Raw genomic sequence first — 23,375 nt, forward strand, 5'->3', positions numbered from 1 at the left:
TTCTCCATTGAACCTAACTGCACCATGGAATATCATTTTTTAATCTTGGCTTCTTTTAGACTTTTCATGCAAGCTTTTTAGTTTTCGGTCTATGTGCTAAATAGCAAAATTTATGATTACCTATAAATATTGGTTTGCTAAAAACATTTCCTCTGATGAGATGAGCCATTTATTGAAAATCCATGGATTAAGAAAAAAAAAAAAACTTTAAAAAGTTTTGGATTCCTTGTTGAATAACAAATTTGTTGGAAATTGCTTAATTTACAGAATTTAATTCAAAATTTTCATGTGTACTAGTGCCTTATCTTGTATATTGAGTCTTTTTATTTGGTTGGGATTGTCTTATACATATTGATACTAATATTTAACTGCACTTTAAATTTACACCATTATACAATCTGTAATCTGAAAGCATTGCAAAATTTCAGTTTATTTATATAGATAAATATAGATAGATTTTTATTTTTCGTTTGGTTAAATCGTGTTGAACTAGAAAAATCTAAACTATTTTGTAACTGGAAATGCCTCACTTCCAACCGGAAATAGTTTTTTTTAACAAAGGTCAGTTCAATAGAAGGCCGAAAGTACATATTAAATGACTATTTTGCAGCAGCAGCCATCTTGTAAAGTATAGTTATGAGTTTACTGTAGCCATTTTCGTCGTCGGCAGTGGTGATTGCGGAGGTGGATGGGCTGATGGCGCGTTATAGAATCTCCTGCGGGTAAGTTGTCGGGTGGGTGTTACCTTGAATATCGGATGTACAATTAATAATAATTAACCGTTTTTTTTTTGACAGCGTTTTACTGTAGTATTTCGTTTGTTTGTTGACATTTTTTTATATTGTTTGTTAGTGGCCGGGTTTTCCACGAACAGGCAATAAAATAACAACATTGGATTAATGACAATAATGGGGTTCGTTGACAAACCAGGAGCGGGAAGTAAGAAAAAGAAAAAGAATATGTAAGAAAGGGAGGAGTGATCGGAAAGCCAAAAGAAGAAGATAAAGAAAATGAAGAAGACGAAAAAGAGGAATATTGTGAAGAAGAAAAAGAAAAGAAAAGAAAAAATGAAGAATAAGGTGAAGGAAAAAACGTAAAGAAGGTGAAAAAATAAATAAAAGTAAGAGGGTGAAGAAGAAGAGAATGAAGAAAGTGAAAAAAAAATGAAGAGACGAAAAAGAAGAAAAAAGGTGAGGAATAAGAAGGAAAAGGAGAAAAAAAAAGTAAAGCTGAAGAAAAAAAAAGGAAAATGCGAAGAAGACGGTAAATGATGATGATGATGATGATGATGATGATGATGATTTTTTTATTTTCTTGAAAGACTCCTACTCTAGTCAAGGGAATTGCGAAGTTTATTTATTTTTTTAAACAAATCCATGACATACGATATACTCGTCGAGGAATCCCTGTTTATGTCCTTGGTATAAATTCAAAAGGCGAAACCGTTACAAACGCCGAGTATCCTCGACGACGACGACGACGACGACGACGATGCACACATTTAAACATATTCATACCTTAATAAATATAAACAAATCCGTCACATACGAGATACTTGTCGAAGAATCCCAATTTCTGTCCTTGGTATAAAGGTACAAGATCACCGTACTCCAAAAGTCAGTTTTACTTGGTTCAGCAAACATCCTACGCCAAGTACTTTCCATCCAATTGACTTTTTGACTATCCTCACTAGTTTTGATGTTAAACATCACAACAATGTGAATTTAATGGAATAACAATAGCATCATCACCAGCACCAGCACCACCACCACCACCACCACCACCACCACCACCACCACCACCACCACCACCACCACCAACAACAACAACAACAACAACAACAACAACAACAGCAATAATAATAATAATAATAATAATAATAATAATACAGATGATAATGCTGAAAACGGCTGAAATTTTATGGAAAATCCTTGAATACGGAAACTAACCCATATGAACTACAAACGCTAACCGGTCAGATAGAAATTGAAATAGAAGTATTAAAAAAAAAATACAGAGGAACACCACAGCGAACCAAAAAAACTGAAACCGCAAAATTGTAAATTAACTACGCCCCCCCCAAAAAAAACAATATGGTCGTATCGACATCAACTTGCGCTACACCAAATAGTCGTAAAAGAGTCTATATAGGAGAATGACAGACTGAGGAGAGAAACCGAAAAGGGAAATCACTAACCAGATCACACTGGATGAATGAAAAGAAGACTTAGACTTTTAAGGGGGGGGGGGTTCTCGCCATTAAACTCCAGTGAAGACAAATGGTTCTTGCCAGCAAGAAATCAATGGCAAGCGACTGTTGGGATAACGCGAAATCATTTGCACAGATTATCAAAGAGATGGAGAGTATTGGAAATCTGGGGAGACTTGTTGTCACGCAGACTCTAGGGAACACCACCGGTTGTTGTCAGTGAGTAATCCCTGATGATGACCTGTGCGAGAACTACTACTACTACTACTACTACTACTACTACTACTACTACTACTAATAATAATAATAATAATAATAAGAAGAAGAAGAAGAAAAAGAAGGAAAGACAAAGGTGAAAAAGAAGAGATTTTTCAACTCCGCATATCCCTTCTGCATGCTTCAGAAAAAAAAGGGGAATCACCTCTCCTCCCCTCCTCCATTCCCGGAATATTTATAGAATGCAGATTTTTGTTGATTTTTTTACACCTATGTCGAGTCAACATCATTGAAACCGTTCTTTCTTGAACAAAAGTGTGAAACTTTGTTTAGCTTTGTGAGTCAGATTTAAGCATAAATAAGATTCGGCGGGAATAATACATATTATTTATTGCAGGTCAACATAAACGAATAAAAGGCCCAGAATACGTCCCAACAAAAGGTGTCACGCTTTGTGTAGCTATCCAAGTCCGATTGAACCATAAGCCTCGACAGGATGCGGATAATTATTATTCTTAAATTCCCTATTTCAAAACAGGAACACAAAGTGGCAAACCTAAAGCTGACTTAATCAACATTTGTTTCGATATAATCAACGTGTGTTTCCATAAAGCTCTTTTTCTATATATTTTAACCAAACAAAATACTGTTTGTTGTTTGGAAACCTCATTATAATACAGATTCCTATTGTTATACAGAGCACTGCCGAGGGATGCTAAGTAACCTGAACGATTATTATTATGATCGTTGTTAATGTTTGTAAAATAGAATTGTAGAATGTTTAGAAAATATGTATCCAGCCGAAAGGTATTTTTAAGATAAAATATTTATGTTAGAAATGTAACAGGAATGTTAATTTTATAGAATGGAATTTTATTGTGATGATTATGTTTTCAATTGAAAGAGGAATTTGGAATAAAGAGGCAAGTTAGAATGTTGGAATAATAACAAAAAATTATGTAAAAACCATCAGGTGGTGACATAATGCATTAAAAAGATAGTTTTAAATATAGACGTTGAGTTTAATTTGTTGGGAGACAGTCGAGTATTGGACTTTGGCTGGGATGGACATGGAATGAGGTAATCTACAGGATATGAGTGGGGGGGGTGCTTCAAGAGTTCGACGACAGTGAAATTGCATCTTTTTAAGAATAATTGAAGGAATGAAGAATAAAAGTTTATGAAACCAATTTTGTCCGGAGTTGTTAAGAAGAAAATACTGTAAATTTAAGTGCATAGACATATTAGATTGTCCCAAAAGTTTGTAATTGAATTTTTATACAATTTTTAATTGTTTTTTGTATTTATATTGTTATAGTGATCTTTATCTTTCTATTCCAGATGGCAATTGATAAAATTAAGCTGCGAGTTTAAGATTTGTACTGCAAGATGCGAGGTTTTTCAACCAGGATAGCAGCAGAACAGATTCGTGCTGAAGGTGAAGGAACGATTACATATGCATTGATCTAAAGGAGTCTTTAAGATAAACCTCGTTTTGGACGACGGTGACAAAAGGTATGCACGTTGTGTACATGTACTGCCTCACCCACACGGACACAAACGAGACGTTATATACACCCACGTTATATACACCCACGTTATATACACCAGTATACAACATTATTCCAGTAGCTTCTTTCTGAGAACTGCAGACTTATGGAACTCTTGTGGCGTGTGTAGATGTGCACAAGAATGATGGAGCTTGTACATGAGTCTTGAAATGTTATTTCTTTTACCCTCCTCCAGTTAAAGGCATGGAGGAGGTTGTGCGCGTAGGTTTTTGTGTCCTTCGGACGTGCCAACTGGAGAAAACTGATTTCATTGACCAGGTTTGTCTGATTTTTATAAGTTGGATTAATTTGACATAGATTTGTTAGTTTTGGAATTCCAAACTATTTTCATTGGTTAAAAAATATTGAGTTAACACGTTCATGTGAAAACCCAACTCGATTGTGGATGTAAAGAGGAGAGTGAATCGCAAATGAAGCGGATAAAGAATGAGAGTACCTATTCAAGCCAGTCGTTGTTTTTCACATCAAAATAGGAACACGAATTGATAAATCTACTCGGCGCGCTCTATTCTGCCTTGATAGAGTTCAAAGCCAGCTTCGAAACATAGTAGGTGATGCCCTTTTTTCTTTCCTACCACAGAAGAGACGTTGCTAGCTCTATCATTATTTTCATGGCAAGTGCTCATCCGAGCTCAAATCTATGCCCGTCCTTGCTGGACTTTCACAAAAAACAAATCAACAATTTCCCCCACTCTCTGCCTATACCGTAATCTAAACGGAGATTCCACAAACATAGCTTTTTTTCCTAGAACTGGCCGCCTGTAGAAAACTGTTCCACTGGCTTGCTTCCCGGTCGACTACAGGTCCACTATAAACAAGTTCTTGTTGAACCGTCCCCTTAAGTAATCAAATTCTACCATACGTACATCATAAACGATTACTACACTACCACCTTACATTCATTAACTCTTATACTCGAGTAGCCTGCATGCCTTGATAAGTTATGACTCCTTGTAAAAAGAAAGATATTATACTAAAGCTGGGTTAACGTTTGTTTTAATGCGACTCTTTTTTCCCTTATATATTTTAACCACACAAAATAAGTGCTAGGATATTCGTCAGTTTTGGGATTGTTATTCTCTTCCTTCAAATATTCCATTTTAATGGTCCTAATTTGCCTCAATTTGCAATTAACTCACCACGTGACACACTCCATTACCAAGTTTCTGTTTATCATCCTCACACACTCTCACCATATCTTTACTAATAATGTGGGGTATATTATCATATGCCTTTTGGTAATCAATCTAAACTATACTTAGATTCCTCCACCTTATCTGTTCCGGCAGATACTGCACTAAAGACCATATTTGGAGGCAACCCCACATATCAGATCATTGCTCTTGTAGCAATGCGTTTCGGTCAATCATACCAATTGTCACTATCCAGTTCCCTCTCGGGGAAACTGGTCCCCCTACCCTCACTCTCCACATTAAAAAAAAACGGCCCTGTGCCTAATTTACTCAGTGGGGAAGCAAATAAATATCTACTTAAATTCCTCTATCTCTTCCCACAATACTAAAGGATAGTCTTATTAATCAACAACTGGTCCTTGGCGCCTAAACACTTCCTTCTTGATCCTGCTTGTTCTTTTTCTAGGTGTTCTTCAGAGGAGAGACGTTGGTAGATGCTGTTTGCAATCAAGTCAGTGAAGAACTTATAGGTCGTAGTGAGACAACAGATAGGTTTGTATTTATTAGGTCATTGTGTTTCACTCGTTTTGTAGTATGAAGGTTGTATCACCTTTTAATAACCATGCTGGTGTGGTCTCTTCACCTCTCAATAGTCTGGTGAAGCAACTACTATAATGCCTATGAAGTGCTGCTAGTTGCTTAAGCCAGAAATTGGGTAGTTTGTTTACGCAAGGCTTTTTGTAATTCTGGAACCAATTCAGCTTTTATTTTACCATGCCAGCTGATATCTTTGGCTCTGACATTTCTGCTTAGTTTTCGTTGCTCTTAGCAACATCCAGGATCTATTTGGACTTCATTTTACTCTTTTTTTTTCACGAGTTTCTTATAATTTTGTTTAAGCTGGGGGATGGAGCATCCTACCGAATACCGGGTATTTGCTATCTAATATAATCCAACTGAGAGATCTTCTTAAGATTCTAACCGTCCCGTTAAGTGCAATTATTTGAATCTCCCTTGTACTTGGTCCGCAAATAATATTTGCCAAGTAACTTGTGAAATTCCTTTTTATGAGTGCAGTTGCTCCTATAACTACTAGATCAACTAGTATATATACACTGATGGATCCCTAAAACGAGATATATTCGTTTGAAATAACTGAGTAAGCATTGCTACAGTCACGAGTAATAATTTGGTGAGTCGCCTTACCGAAAAAATATTCGTGATCGAAGCTAGTTCCTTGCGACATCTGCTCCAGGTGAGTATTTATGGCGTAACCAACCAATGATATTCTTGTAAGGAGGAAGAACTCAAACGAATATATATAATAATTGAATTTCAGAAGTAAGAATAGATCGCGTCCACCTCTACAAATCTACTATAAGACGAATCTCTATCCCATTTCAGTTTTTAATAAGGTGCAGAAACTTGGTAATTTGGTTGTCTCTCCCACCGTTTCTTCTTCTGTAAGTCCCCTCTCTCACAAACGTGATTTTTTTTTACCAACAAGTCACTACTTCTCAAGGTTCAAAAGTGACTCGTGGGAGAGAGTTACATTAATGTCAGGTGGACGTAATGATTGGTATTTACGGTGCTAGTTACGTAGAATTTGATTATTTAAGGGGTTCAACAAGAATTTGTTTACATCCAATGTTGTTTGTCTCAGTCTCTTCTATGAGTACAATTATCGCATGTGTTCTCTAGAAGTGTCTGATGATTGATCCTCTACTTACCTTGTTTCACTTTGTTTTGACTCGTTGATCTAGTGTCCGTCACTAATTTGCTGTTCAAGAATACATCTTTTTTTTTCCCCAGTAGGTTTTCCCCAACAATTTCTGACTTGTGGAACTCTTTTTCTGCTGACAGTTTTCTTTCTATCTATAATCATAGTCTTCTAAAAACTAAGGCCAATATGCATCCTCTGTCATTGCGATAATCATCTTTAGTTTTTTTAACACCTTACATCAAATGGCTTCACATCTTGTCTAGAGCGACTTCCATAAAAAAAAATTAAACATGACCGCGAAGCAGACTGAACACGAAGTCAATCGTATGGGTGAACAAAAAGTAAAGAAACGCCGAACAAATATGTTTATTCATTAAGCGGTTTCATACGTGCAACGTGTACAGAGATTTAATTGTTATCTCAATAAGGATGACCTCGGAATTGTGACCACAATGACAACAGCAAACTTTCCACATTGACACATGTAATGCGATCCTTTATTATCGTAAATAGTCACAAATCTTGAAATTTGACACCATTATAAAGGAAAGTCGAACTACTAATCAAAAGAAGCTCAGATTCAAATTTAAAAAGAATAACTTTATATTAAAAAAAATTAAATTACAAATTGAAAAAACTTAAGTTTACATCAAAAGAAGATCAAATTCCAATTACAAAGAAACTTAACTTTATATAAAACAAAATTCAAATTAAAATTAAAAAAAAAGCTTAAGTTTTGATCAAAAGAAGCTTACATTCAAATTAAAAGAAGCTTAAATTCAAATAAATAAAGCGTAAGTTTACATAAATACACAATTCAAATCAAAATTCAAATTAAAAAGATTAAATTTACACATAAAAAACAAATTAAAATTAATAGAAGCTAAAAATTAAATTAAAAAGATTAAATTTATACAAAAAAATTAAATTTCAAATTAAAAGATGCTCAAATTTAAATTAAAAAGGTTAAATTTGTATAAAAAATTCAAATTAAAAGGAGTTCAAATTCAAATTAAAATGCTTAAATTTATATAAAAACAAAATTTAAATTAAAAGAAACTCAAATTCAAATTAAAAAGTTTAAATTCATATAAAAAAGAAATTCAAATTAAATTTAAAAACTGAACTTTATACAAAACTAAATTAAAATGAAAAGAAACTCAAATTCAAATAAAAAGTACTTAAACTTACAAATTAAAATTAAAATACGACGAAATTCAAATAAAAAAACATCCAAATAAAAATACTTCATTTTAAATAAAGGTCAAATTCGAATCAAAACAAGTTGAAATTCAAATTAAAAGTTCATATTGAAGTTGCAAAGAGATGAACTTTAAGTTAAAAAACAACAACAACAACAAAAAAACATAATCGATTTTGTAAGAATCTACCGGGGAAACAAAAGCAGACTATTATATCTGAGCAAAACAAACTAGTCTTGAATTTCGGACATTACTAAATCTCACCACAGACATTCCATTCGCTAGCATTGCTATACTTTATCCAAATCAAAGAGTGAGAGAGCCGTTAAGTATTAGTTCAATGTACAGCGCCATTTTGTAAGAATCTATTTTCTGCAAATGTTAATCAGAAACGTATGACAACATTCTTATCTCCCTCACACTCGCCCACTCGTTTAACTTCTTTTCCCGATCCCCATTCCCCACCTACGCTTTCAAGCGGATGGTATAAATAGGATCGGAGTTTTTGATTGGATTAGTCACTTTGTTTGAGTGGGTGGGTGGAGGATGATTAAGGAACAGGGTTTGGGGTAGGAGAGGTTAAGGGCATTGAGGGCAACTGCACTTAATCGACGCTCCCGTTGGCATTTGAATGAAGGGGTGGAGGTGAGGAATGAGTTGGGTTGAGGTGAAATTGTGGAGGTTGTCACCCGGTGCAACAGGTGGGCTTAGGTACGTACTTTCACTCGTTAAGCCAATTGACTTGCCTAATCATTAACACACGTCTACAACTGCAAGGATATTCCAATGCTTATATATGGTGTGTTGTAGTGGTTGCAAGCGCGAATTGTTGGCTTGACGTACCAGGTTCGAATTCTATCGAGGCTATTTTTTTATTTTTATTTTTTTTACTTTTTACTATTTCTTACACTAAACAAGGCGTATTTCAACTTGGATGTAAGAGACAAGATATTTGTTTATATTTGTAATCTTTCGTACGAACGTATTTCAGGTGCAAACATTAGTACATACTTACGTTTCATGGCGAAATTAGTATGAATTCTCAAAGTTACGAAAAATGATCCAGTAAAAAAATAATTACAATTAAAAATGAAATTTTTCAAGTTTAGCGATTTATTGAAGTTTAACGTATGTTTTTTTTTAATGGGGGAGGTTTCGCAAGATCCAGAAAGAGGTAATTGCAATCCATCAATTTTGACTAAATAATTGTAATCTAACATTTTGACTCCAGATATCTGAACACGTATTTGTAGTTAATTTAAAAAAAAAAAATCCTTCTAGCACATCATCTACTGGATTAAGTTTCCTAATTTCTGGAATTTATACTAATTTCAGCATGGCAAGGGTAATTAATGAAATGTGGTCTGATGAACTCATTGAACTTGTGCCCCTTCGATATACATACCCCAGACAAACCCACCTAGCAACAAAATCACACCCCTTCATCGTTGAGGTCCCTAAATGCCAGAAAGCTTCCTACTCTAAAATAGTTTCTTCTCTGGAACAGCTAGGCTTTGGAATTCCCTTCCTGTTACCCGCTTCCATGACTATACCGATACGCAGAAGTTTAAATGTAACGTAAACCAACATCTTGTTTCTGGTCCCAAATAGTAGCCCCTTACATCCAAGTGACGATATGCCTTGTTAAAAGTGGAAATAAATTAAAAAAACAAACAAACAAACAAACAAACAAACAAACAAAAAAACAACAACTCTACATAAGAGACGCGCCATTATTGTTTAAATACTGGTTATGTATATGCGATATTACTCACAAGGTTAACTAATTTGCATATTCGTTTTCAAAAAGGATGCTTTATTAATTAACCATTATATGTTATTGTTTCTTAATTCCGTAATAGTTTGGATTTGAATATAACGAATCGTTGTTTCGCGATATTGTTTTATTTCCCGTTCAAACGTTTAGTATTTGTATTCAAATGTTTCTTTAAGAGAACTGAATTAATTTTCAACAGGTTGTCATCTATTCCTAAATCTCAAGTGAAAAGGCAAATTGATTTTTATCTTATTTTCTTTACATATGATTGCATTTAAAGTAGTGTTGGGACGATTAATCGGAATCGGGAATCGGAAGAATCGGAAGATTTGGGGGGTATCGGAATCGGTATCGAAATCGAAAAAAATTGGTGCCTATTTTCCGATGCCAAAACGATTCTTTTAATTGCCTTTTTTATTTATTTATTTTTCAAGCAAAATCTTCCATTGCTGGTAATAATCATAAAATAATAAATATTTATTGATTTTAAAATACTAATAAACCTAAAATCTGTAGATGTTCCTAAGTGCAATGTTACGTTTAGGAAAACATCTGATTATTTAACATGCTTTTTATTTATTAATTAATTTTTTTTTTTACAGAAATCGGGAAAATAACTCTTTCATTAAATATTTAGAGATTTATAAAGTATCGGAATCAGTAATTGTATCGGAATCGGGGAAAATATTGGAATCATCCCATCACTAATTAAAGAATATTTGTTTTTACTCTTTTTCACCCCAAGCAAAGCCTATTCCCACTTGGACTTAAGAGGCTACTATTTGGGATCATGTCTAACAGAGAATTGTGGGGAGTTGAGTAGCGAGATGTCTGTTCACATTACATTTAAACTTCTGCAGGTTAATAAACTCAGATAAACAGAAAACAGACGGAGGATCCCAACGGCTAGCAGTCCGAGGTAAGAAATTATTAGAGTAAAAGGCTTTTCAGCATCTAGGGACCTCAATAGTGAAGGGGTGTGATTTTGCTGCATCTCAAATTAGTCGGGAATATGTACTATATAGAAGCTGATCTTAGGAGTGTGTTAACACCAAGTCCTATAATATTCTTTTTAACAACAGACAATGTCGTCGCACAAAAAGGAAACAAAAACCTTTTGTAAAGAAACCACAATGTTATGTTTCTGAATTTGGAGATGAGGATTGATAATTCATACTATTTGCATTATTGTTCCCATCTGGAGTGTTATTCTCACAACGTTTTGTCTGCAAAAACGCGTGGCGCAAAGGATAAACTACTAAATAAAATCCAGTTCTTAGTGACACTTTCCTGGAAGTTAAAGGTTGAATCCTCAGTGCAAGCGATACTAAGAACACTCTTGCGAATTACTTAACACATAGCAGACGGAATGAGGACATGCTACCCCCGTGTATTTAATAAAGGGTTTCGTTCAAAATTCCATGCAGATTCCCGGGTTCGTCAGAAAAATTCCCGATTTCGATAGAAAGATTCCCGAGTTCAACAAGATACACTTGAAGAAGATCAAAGTGAAAATAACAGTACAGATGAGAATAGTAGCCCGAATAATGCAATATGGGTGCTCCTGCCAGAAACCAAAGTTCCAGACGGCAGAATTCTGACACTACCATATTGCCTATCACAAAGAGGGAGGGTTGGACTTTGGAGGCGAATTACTGTTAACTTGGGTGGGATATAATGTATTTAATTGGGAATCACAATTCCTGGGGCAGGCTCACATCGGCCCCCGCCGCACTACTTTCGACACGCACTTTTGTAAATTAAATCAATTAACCCACACGGATTGCATTCGATAGCCTTGTGCGAGCTCGTGTCACAGGCGAGCATATTTCATATCAAAGTGGCTATGGAATCTTGGAAAAATAATCAGAGAGGTTTCAATATTTTCACACTTTGAATAATGACCCACGTCAACTTGGCATTCTTGTTTACTGCGATAGGTAATATGCCAACAGCTGTTGAATGTTAGCACTGTTATCAGCTCCAGACCTCCCTGATTCATCAGGGAAACGCTCGAATTGCCAAAAGCGATTGTAACATGATTGAAACCAGTGCTTCTCAACGCAAGGAGGCGACGACCCACAAAAAGGAGCAATGTAGAAATTATGTACGTAGTAAAGAGAAGCGTTTACGAAACTATAAATGACGATGCCAGGATTTAATCGAAACTAGCATTATATATATATATATATATATATATATATATATATATATATATATATATATATATATATATATATATATATATATATATATATCCTTGTACTTTTTTGTAGAAAAAGAAATCCCATACAGTGCTCTATTATTAGGGGAAAAACCTTTCTCGAAATAAGAGCAATATATTTTTTGTATAATATATACAGGAATTTACATTTATATCGGTAGTCGGTACCGACGGTTTCAAGCCCGGTAGTTGAGGACTTTTAAACGAGATTAGACATAACTTCAAAATGAACTTTTAAAACGTTTTTATACGAGACTTAAACTGAATGATAGGGGGGGGGGGTGCTTAAAGAAACATAATAATATAGAAGGCATCATCCCATACTTTTTAATTTATTGCTTCAAATTTATTACCTTATTAAAGTAGCATACAAAAAAAAAATAAAATAAAAAAAATATAAAGGATAAAATAAATAAATAAATAAATAAATAAATAACAATTATGGTGTGCATATATAGAGTTCCGGTTCCGGTTAAAGACAGATGAGAGTCGGCTGAAGAGAGCCTGAGGCGGACATTAAGAGCAGTCCTCAACTACCGGGCTTGAAACCGTCGGTACCGACTACCGATATAAATGTAAATTCCTGTATATATTATACAATATATATATATATATATATATATATATATATATATATATATATATATATATATATATATATGAGCAAACAGTTAATAAAATATGTTAAAAAACACTTTGAAATTAGTTAAAAACATATTTAATCTGAAAAGGAAACACTTAATAATTGGATGGTCCTTAATCCGCGGAGTTTCGAAGAAATACTTTCCTTCTCATCAGAGGGTAAGAATTAGCAAAATGCAGGATCGGATTTTGCATGCAGAAGTATTTGATGAAACAACAAGTAAGTCAAAGATCTTACTTGAAAACAAAAAAAAGTGAAGCAGAGGGAATATGGCGAAGAAAAAGGTGATTACACATGAATGGATAATCTGGTGGAAGATAAAAATCCAGTGACGGTAAAATCCAAATGTAAAACTTCAAGAAAGTTAAAAGAATTTCCATTTGTACAAGTAAATTCCGTAATTGGAAGAAGATGGTCCATAATAATCCAAAGGCAGAAATCCATTTATTTTATATATATATATATATATATATATATATATATATATATATATATTCTCTCATACCTATAGATATTAGTGTCAAATACTTACGCAAACATCAGTATAGGAGGGGACGTCCGGGAGATTCGAACCCAGTCACGAAGTCACGTTTGACTCCATTTACTAAGCCTTTACTTCATGGCCACAAAACAATTGCACAGGCATGAAGAGAATTAACAACTAGTAAACACTCAATTCGGGCACAGACATTAGACAATCCAGAGTGTTTTAACAAGCGGAAGTCGTCAACGTTGCATAAACACTAGTTGCCTGCCTCTTAGTTTATATTTCCCAGGCAGTGTCCATTACTAAAGTATATATATATATATATATATATATATATATATATATATATATATATATATATATATATATATATATATATATATATATATATATATATATATATATATATATATATATATATATATTACCAAGCCCCTTTAAAAATACTTTAGTATTCCTACAGTATTTGGTAACCTATATCTAAAATTCCAATTGTTTAGACACAAAATTGGCCTAGGAGTTTGGTAGAGTCTGCATAGGTCAACTCTTTCAACTTTGACCTCCTGGCAACCAAATTTTCCCGCAAAAACTGATTAAATAAGCTTGTTGCATGTTTGCATACCCTTTGTGTCAAATTTCAAATGTTTAGAGCCAAAATTGGCTAAATAGTTTGCTAGAGACCGCAAAAGTCAAATCCTTTGAACTTTAACCTCTTGGCCACCAAATTTTCGGCCAAAAAACCGATTAAAACGCTTGCCCTATGTCTGAATACACTTTATATAAAATTTCAAATGTTTAAACCAAATATTGGCTGAGTAATTTGATAGAGACCGCAGAAGTTATTTTTTTAATTTTGACCACAATTTAGCTCCCTTAACATTTATTGTTCTGGGGTCAAGTAAAATTATAAAGTTTGATCCATATCCAAGTAAGATACATCTAAAATTTCAAGTGTTTAGACCCAAAATTGACGGAGGAGTTTGGTAGAGCTTTCAAAGGTCAAATCGTTGAACGTTGACCCCTTGACAGCCAAATTTCTGACCGAAAACCAATTAAAAAGATTTTCCCAAATGTTAATAACCCTTATGTTAAATCTCGAGTCTATGGACTGAAAATTGACAGAGTAGTTTGGTAGGGAAATGTACACACACAGCCACACACACACAGCCACACACACACACACATACACAGACAATTTCACTAATATATATATATATATATATATATATATATATATATATATATATATATATATATATATATATACTAGCATGGGTGCTCGGCGTTGCCCGGGTGTTTGGAGGTGTGTGTTGAGCAAAAAAAAAAAAATGGTAGTAGGAAGGCAGGCTCGAACCCGTACCGCGAAGGAGGAAAAGAACGGGGAAAACGTGACGTCTTTGCTGTTACGACCACTGCCAAACCGGAAGTGACATAGGTTTAAATTAAGGCTAGACAATCGAAAAGAGGGTATGACTTTCGAAAATATCGGCGAAAAAAGTGACCCCTCTCTATAGAAAAGTGCCCAGTTGAGGGTGAAGAAATTAATGTTTTAGTCAATTTTCCAGTATTTGTCGTCTGAAGGGTCGAGCTTCCAAACGATACTGATCTTGTGGAAATTTGTCGCCTCTGTCGAAAGTTTTAGGCAGACATGCAAACGTACATACATACATTTATATATTGGTAGCTCAAATTTCCGACCGAAACCGATTAAAAAGCTTGTCCTATCTCTGGATACCCTTTATGTAAAATTTCAAATGTTTAGACCAGAAATTGTCTGAGACCGCAGAGGTCATTTTTAAAAAAAAACTTTGACCCCTATTATAACCCCTTAACATTTATTGTATTTGGCTCAAATCAAGTTATGAAGTTAGATCCATATCCAAAAAAACAATATATAAAATTTCAATTGTTTAGACCCAAAATTGTCGGAGGAGTTTGGTAGAGTTCTCAAAGGTCAAATCATTGAATTTTGGCCCCTTATCAGCCAAATTTCTGTCCGAAAACGGATTACAAAGATTTTCCCAAATCTCAGTACCCTGTATATCAAATTTCGAGTCTGTAGACTGAAAATTGACAGAGTTATTGTGTAAGGAAATGTACACAGACAGACACAGATAGACAGACAGACAGACAGACAGACACTTTCAATCTTATATATAACTACAGGCTCCGTACTAACTGTAAGTTTGTATGAACCTTTTGTATAAGGAGAAGTGAATTTAGTATTATGGCATCTGTTTGATGCACAGTGAAGGATTAATAAAGTATTAAAAGGATTCATCACAACAAAACCATATTTACACAAGAAATTTTACATGGACCTTTCTTATTATAAGGTACAGTGTACTAAGTGTTATAGTCTCCCTTCGATGCACAGTTAGGAAGCGTCTTTATTTCTTTTCATGAAACCAAAGATATTAGCGTTTCAATATTCAATTTGGCTACGAGTATATATATATATATATATATATATATATATATATATATATATATATATATATATATATATATATATATATACTAGACTACCCGTGACTCGTTGGGTCAGTATGTTATATTAGCTATGGAATTCATGTATGAGCGTGACACATGTGACGTAAAGAAAATAGTTTTTTTTTACATAACAAAAACATTTCTATGAAAGTATATTAAAATGAAAAAATAATATAGATAGATTTCTATGAGTCGTTCTGTTTATTAGAATTGATTATTTTTGAAAAAAAAAATTACAGTTACTGAATTATAAGTGGTTGGCCATACTTATAGGTAAATGTGCACTGAACAGATACCATAATACTTATTATAGTTAAATTCAAATTTTGATATATCTGCTTTTTTTTTTTACATCGGTCATTTCTGTATTACGTTTAAGTTATTTTAAACCCCACTCTTCCAATGTTAAATAATAATTTCGAAATAATAACGTTAATATTTCAGCGCCCCAATTGTTCTTTTATTTCTTTTTTCGCGTTTAAATTATCCAAATAAACAATTGTTAATACTGTCTGTTTTTTTTTTACATCGTTCATTTCTGTATTAAGTTTAAGTTATTTTAAACCCCACTCTTCCCATGGTAAATAATAATTTTGAAATAATAACGTTAATATTTCAGTGCGCAGGTTATGCGCGCATGCACAACCGGATGTCGTAAACCGGAAAGTTGGTTACATACATCGTTACAAGGTAATTTGTTTTATAATTATACTAGCATTTCAGACCGGCGTTGCTCGGGTGTTTGGAGGTGTATGCTGAGCAAAAACAACAACAAAAAAAACGAGTTAATTTTTTAAACTTTGACCATTATTATGACCCTTTAAAATTCATTGTTTTGGGCTCAAATCAAGTTATTAAGCTAGATCCATGTCCAATGAATCTATATCTAAAATTGTCGGAGGAGTTTGGTAGAGTTCTCAAAGGTCAAATCGTTGAACTTTGACCCCTTAACAGCGAAATTTCTGGTCGCAAACCAATCACATCGATTTTCCCAAATCTCAGTACTCTGTATATCAAATTTCGAATCTGTAGAGTGAAAATTGACAGAGTTATTGCGTAGGGAAATGTACACAGACAGACAGACACACACACAGGCACACAGACAGATACGTTCACTTATATATATATATATATATATATATATATATATATATATATAACAGATTTTGGCAATTTTATAAGTTCCAAATATCAGCGACTATTGTAGCAAAATCGAACAAATGAGGGCTCGTTGGAAAGGTAATGACCCGAATTGTGTAGTGGGCTATGTGATATTTTCTTTTAAGGTCGTACAGTAACGGGATCGTCCTTCATTTAGAACCTATTTCTGGCACGTTTTTACAGCCATAAAATGTTACAATGGTAGTCACTTGTTTTCCCAGTTTTGCATATGAATTACAAAATATCTGCTATTTACCCCAAACCTCTTGCTTTGATGGAGGGGAGACTAAAACTTGCTGCTATTATTTCAAAGGATCTGAAATAACAGCAAGGAGAGACTTAATTCCAAATATTTCTCATGTGTTACATCTCCACTCTTTGGTTTTCATACATGAAGTAAACTTCAAAACCTTAAAAACTGAAATATTGTATTATTTGATACTGGAGATATTCGTAATCATACCCTATTTCCAAAAGAGGAGAGATATAACATATGAGAAATATTTGGAATCAAGTCTCTATTTGCTGTTATTTCAGATCATTTGAAACCACAGAAGCAAGTTTTAGTCTCCCCTCTATCAAGGCTAGAAGTTTTGTATATATATATATATATATATATATATATATATATATATTACCGTTTTATCTGTTTGGTTACATATGTTTCGGATGTTGAACCATGTTTACGATCCAACAGCCTCGTCAGATCGTGCAGAAATGGTTGTTAGTATTTGGAAGAAATGTTTTAGAAGAAATACGAGAAAAAAAAGAAGAAAAAAGAAAAAAAAAACGGGGGGGGGGGTAGGAGATAATAAGGGGGAGGGAGACGGGTATCGACAATATTTCAGTTTTGAAGGTTAAAATACATTAGATTGTATTGTGTGTGTGTGTGGGGGGGTAGCAGATTCAGGTAGCCGTGGGTGGAGATATTTAGATATAGGGAGAGGGAGGTGGAGATAGGATGGTAAAGAAAAAAGAGAGGGGGAGAGTAAGGTGAGGAGGGGTGGGAGGAGTTTCAATTTTTAGGTTTTAAATTTTGACTGCTTTTTGCTTGTTCAGCCATGTCTATGAAGTAGATGAGAGAGAGAGAGAGAGAGAAAGAGAGAAAGAGAGAGAGAGAGAGAGAGAGAGAGAGAGAGAGAGAGAGAGAGAGAGAGAGAGAGAGAGAGGGTTTTGTAGGTGTCATGTGTTTGACACGTACAAGGTTCCATTTAAATTTTTTGTAGTCGCTATAAGTCGACTTACCCCCTCTCTTTTTTCTTTACCATCCTCTCTCCACCTCCCTCTCCCTATACCCTGCACCTGGGATTAAATTCTTCGTTCTTCCTTCGATGGGCGTACTGCATACCATCACTGCCTAACCTATTGAAGTTGCTTTCGTCGCTAAATATCACTTTCGACTAATATGAAGAATCATGATCTGCATGACATCTGATGAAGTCAAGACGACACTTTCTGTTCTTTACAAAAATCATTACACTATTATTAGATTTGGGGAACCGTTTCAAATCTGCTTCTGAGGTTGCGGATCTTGAAAGCATTGTCTTCCCTGTAAGAAGTAACTCTAGAACGACTAGATTTATGAGCATCACAAACAATTACGGCGTTTTGGTGCTTTTGCACAGTCATTCGTACCGTTTTCTCATAACATTTCAATCTGCGGCCGATTTCTTGATTGAATAAACCAGAAAGGTCGAGATTAATGAATTCCTGATGATTACTAAGAGAAAGTCGAGGCATATGGACAAAATATTACGCTGTATAACCTAGAACGACAATAATTACGATTAGAGATGCTTTGTGCCTAAAAGGTAAATACTTTAAGCTGGTTTTAAGCTCATCTGTTGCTGCGGACTTTCTTTTTGCCTTCTCCATTTGAAGTTATTTTTTTAAATTGACGTGAACACTAGGATACTTCAATTAAAAGTCAAATATGAACAGAAAAATTATAGAGGAGTAAAAGGCGGATCAAATGAGGTATAGGTTGTTTAAACAGTTACATTTTAATTTCGCTTAAATTTGCGGTTTTGGAAAAATAATAATGGCGGACTTTCTTTTTAGCGTCACTGTATATACATTACATGTGTGTGTGTGTGTGTGTGTGTGTGTGTGTGTGTGTGTGTGTGTGTACCATTTGTTGACAATGTTTGAAAAGGAGTTATTTATGCCTGCAAGTAAATAATGTTCAACGGAGGTAGTTAGAATGAAATAGAGCGGAAAGATTTCTCTGGAGTTTGCTTGTTCTTATTGAAATGAAGAAAACCATTGAATAGGACGAAATCCCGTCCGCCATTGTGCACACCAATGGCATTTTATGACAAACAACGAAACCGGATGTAGGCGGTGTGCGACAAGTCATTCTTCGACGGTTGTTTTGTCTTTTAATAATCGCTAGCTGAACCTTTTTTTAGTTCTGTTACGTGCATTGATATCTATTTTTTTATGTATGTGTATCTATATATCTGCGTATATAAATATCTGGATTTCTCTTCTTTCACCTTTCTTCTGTTCCTCCTCTCTCTCACTCCCTCTCCCATCTCTCTTTCTCTCTCCATATATATATATATATATATATATATATATATATATATATATATATATATATATATATATATATATATATATATATATAATAATAATAATGAAATAAAAAAGATGCAGTGTTTACCTGATACAAGCGATGGTAAATTTTAATCTAATATAAATACCAATAATCCCAACCAAATAAAAAAGCTCAATATACAATAGAGAGTAGAGCTTATTATAAGAGAAAGAAAATTAAAACTGTACGAGGGGCGTGCAATAAGTAATGCCCCTGACCCACTTCCAATTGTCTGATCTTGCTGAAATTTTGCATGTGCAATGATTTATATCTCTACGGGTTATGTGGCAAATTACAGCTCTGAACTAATTGTGGTTTCTGTTTTACAGGTGTTTGAACTGAGTCAGGTGTGAAATGGAGCCTGGTGAATGTCGAGCAGTGATCCAGTTTTTGTATTTGAAAGGACGCACACCACAGGAGACTCATAAAAGAAACTTATGGTGATAATGCCCCATCATATGACCTTGTAAAACGCTGGCATAGTGAATTTAAACATGGCCAGAAGTCTGTGGAAACAGCTTCCAGACCTGGTGCCCCCCTCCTTCTGCCATTGATGAGGCATCTGTCCGTCAAGTTGAGGCTGCCATTTTGGAAGATCGGCGCATTACTATTTGCCAAATAGCCCAAGATGTCAAGATTAGTACAGGGTCTGTGGAAACTATCATTCAGGACCATTTACATATGCATAAGGTGTCTGCCAGATGGATTTCCAGATTGTTCACACCATTCCAGAAACGAGAACGCGTCGAATGCTCAATGATTAATTTGGAGATGTGCCAAGACGATGAGTCAATGTTTTTCAAAAGACTGATTACACAGGATGAAACCTGAGTCCATCACTATGATCCAGAGACGAAAGCTGAGTCAATGCAGTGGAAGCATTTGGACTCACCACCTCCAAAGAAGGCAAGGGTGCTCACAGTCTTCTGGGACCAGGACGGAGTAGTGATGACAGATTTCCTGGCAAAGGGTACCACAATTACAGGAACCTATTATGTTTCACTTTTGAGGAAATTAAGGGAAGCTATCAAAATCAAGAGGCGAGGCAAGATCAGCAAAGGTACCCTCCTCCTGCAGGACAACGCTCCACAACTCGCATGTCGCCAGATCAGAAGCACGGGCGTGTGGTTATGAAATTCTTCCCCAATCTTCCATTCTCTTCTGACCTTGCACCCTCTGACTTTCACCTCTTCCCAGCCATGAAGTTGTTTTTGAAAGGAAAGCGTTCCCAGATGATGCAGTCTTGATTTCTGAAGTCACGTCGTAGTTGGAGGACCAACCTGGGGTGTTCTATAAAAACGGCCTCCAAGCTGCATCAAACGATGGTAGAAATGCATAACTCTGGGTGGTTCCTATGTCGAGAAAGACTAATAACTGTTGTGCCAAGTTTCGTTGCTCTACTGTTATGGGAAGTGGGTCAGGGGCATTACTTATTGCACGCCGCTCCTCGTAAGCTGAAATTTACAACCAAATTTATTGTTGGACTGAATATTCCAAAAAAACAATAAGAAAAAAATGACTTTTTTTTGGAGTATTCAGTCGAACAATAAATATGATTGTAAACTTCAACTTACAGTTTTAATTTTCTTTTTCTTATATATATATATATATATATATATATATATATATATATATATATATATATATATATATATATGTATATATATATATATATACTAGCAAGCCACCTAGCGTTGCCCGGTCACGAAATACGCTTAAGCGATATCTTAGTTTATATAAATTTTGTATTTAATACAAAATCAATTCTCTATTGATTATCATATTGTACCTAATATATAGTAGTGATTGGCCAGTATTGCCCAGTCGTAAACTATGCTTAAATATGGTATGTTGATTTATGTAGATTTCATATCTATTATCATAGAGTCAACACTCTATTGGTTATTATATCATATCCAACATATAGCAGTGATTTAAAAAAATTAAATATAAGTAAATATCTTGGATACCATCAGCAAAAAATCGAAATCAAAACATCTAACGCTTCAGCATTATTCCTTGCCATCTGGGCAACCAACAGTGGATATAAGAACTCTAAAAATTAACCGACATTAACGTATGAATGTATGTTTGCGCATGCATATAGAAGCACTTTAAGTTGATTTATACCTACTAAGTTCAAATTTTATAAACTTTGACTCCTTAGCAGCTAATCTTACCGGATAAATGCCAAATCGAATCTGTTACACAGATCCGAATTTCCATTTAAAGTCTGTGGACTAAAAATCGGCAGAATAATTTGGTAGGGACCGTTCCTCACACAGACAGACAGACAGACAGACAAACAGACAGGCAGACAAAGGCTCTTTTAAATATAAATATATATTTATATTATTATTTTTGTGTATCCGCATATAATTTAATAAAATATAATATTTTATGCATCGGTTTAATTATTTACTTCAAAATGCTCAACACATACGTAGAGGTAGGTTGTAAGTTATGAAAATATATAATTAGGATTCGTTAGACTAATGCATGAAATTGATATTACCGCGTGTTTTTTTTTAAATATAAATACATGAAATATTAAGTTTGCTAGTTAGCCAATCAGATTCTTTATTATTCTCCTTTCCGTTTTTACCAGCCGATGATGATGATGATTTTATCAAACAAAATTCCAGTTGACTTGCAATTCACTTCTTTATTTTAATCTCGGGATGTTATCTTTGATTTTAAAAGCAGATATTACTATTTTAATATTTTGGTATGACAACCCTCTCGCTGTATAGTAGAACGTTATCACACATGGAAAAACTGCCCTGCATTTACTGGCCTTTGTGATTTTATGTTTTGCAGCACTAATAAATTCACCTTTTTGGGCTTTACATATAATTTCATCTAGTGTGACTTAAATGTTTCTGATAGTATTGCACATAATGGTTTTAATTTAACTATCTGTACATAAGGAAGCAATTAGTACACCATCTCAACAGTCTGTTTACCGTGTTTGAAAATATGGCAATCTCCCGCGCTTGATCTATTGCATAGAATCGGTGTTACTTTGTGTTTTTATATGTTCCCGTGGTAATGGGTTGCTAGTCAACCAATCAGATTTTATTGTTATTCACACACCCATTTATCGTAGCCAATGAGCGCTCGTTTACCTGACGAGGGTCATTTGTAACTCCGATTCACATGTTTCTTCGTATTTTGGGCGGGGATCCGGTTTCTCTTTTCTGTGTTGGGAACTGACCTTAATCTGGATATTTCACATTTTATTTTATACAAGTTTATTTAGTTTATTGGTTTATGTATTTATTTATTAATATTTCTTTTTGATTACTTATTAGTAGTTACGATTGCCACTTTTTTAAAATTGTTGTTGTTATTATTTATTCATATTTTTTATTGTGTTGTTATCCTATGGTAAAATTTATTTTGTGTATGCGTACGCTTGCTATTTTAACCTTGCAGTTTAATAAATTTTGAGTGTTCTTTAAAGTTTAGGATCGCTAATTTCTCATTCATACATAGTCTATACAAGTCGTCTAAGTTTCTTCATGTGCTGGCCATCTGTACTATTTTCCACTCTTCCTCTGGCAATAGTCCCATTTTCTTGAGCTCCCAGTAGTCGTTCACTAATGCTGATGTTATCGGATTTTTTTTTAATGTACTTCAGTGGTCGTAATACCTTCTTTTAAAAACTACGGAGATTATTCCTACCTAATATTAGGTATACTTTTTGTAGGTTCTACAGTTACAAATTTTTAGTTCACTGCAAGTCTTTCTATTTCTAGTAATTACATTTTTGTTCTTGGTGTTGTTTTTGCCGTTGTTATGTTATTCACTTTTTAATGAATTTTGCTATTATTTTCTTTTATTGTCCTTATTATTTAACATTTTATTATTATGTGATATATATATATATATATATATATATATATATATATATAAATTATTTCCACAGCCA

The 23,375-nt window shown here is 34.2% G+C and overlaps 1 long non-coding RNA gene across 1 annotated transcript in view; it reads left to right on the forward strand.

The window, feature by feature from the left end:
• Positions 1-591: 591 nt before the first annotated feature.
• The window catches only part of LOC145286419 (uncharacterized), a 38,715-nt gene continuing 15,931 nt past the window's right edge, over positions 592-23,375 (forward strand). Inside the window, exons 1-2 of the long non-coding RNA XR_013869156.1 lie at positions 592-722; positions 3,767-4,254. This is a non-coding gene — a long non-coding RNA (uncharacterized LOC145286419). The remainder of the gene's footprint in view (positions 723-3,766; positions 4,255-23,375) is intronic.

This window comes from Euprymna scolopes, chromosome 10 (assembly GCF_053919585.1).
Source record: "Euprymna scolopes isolate OS-2025 chromosome 10, ASM5391958v1, whole genome shotgun sequence".
Classification (NCBI taxonomy): domain Eukaryota; kingdom Metazoa; phylum Mollusca; class Cephalopoda; order Sepiida; family Sepiolidae; genus Euprymna; species Euprymna scolopes.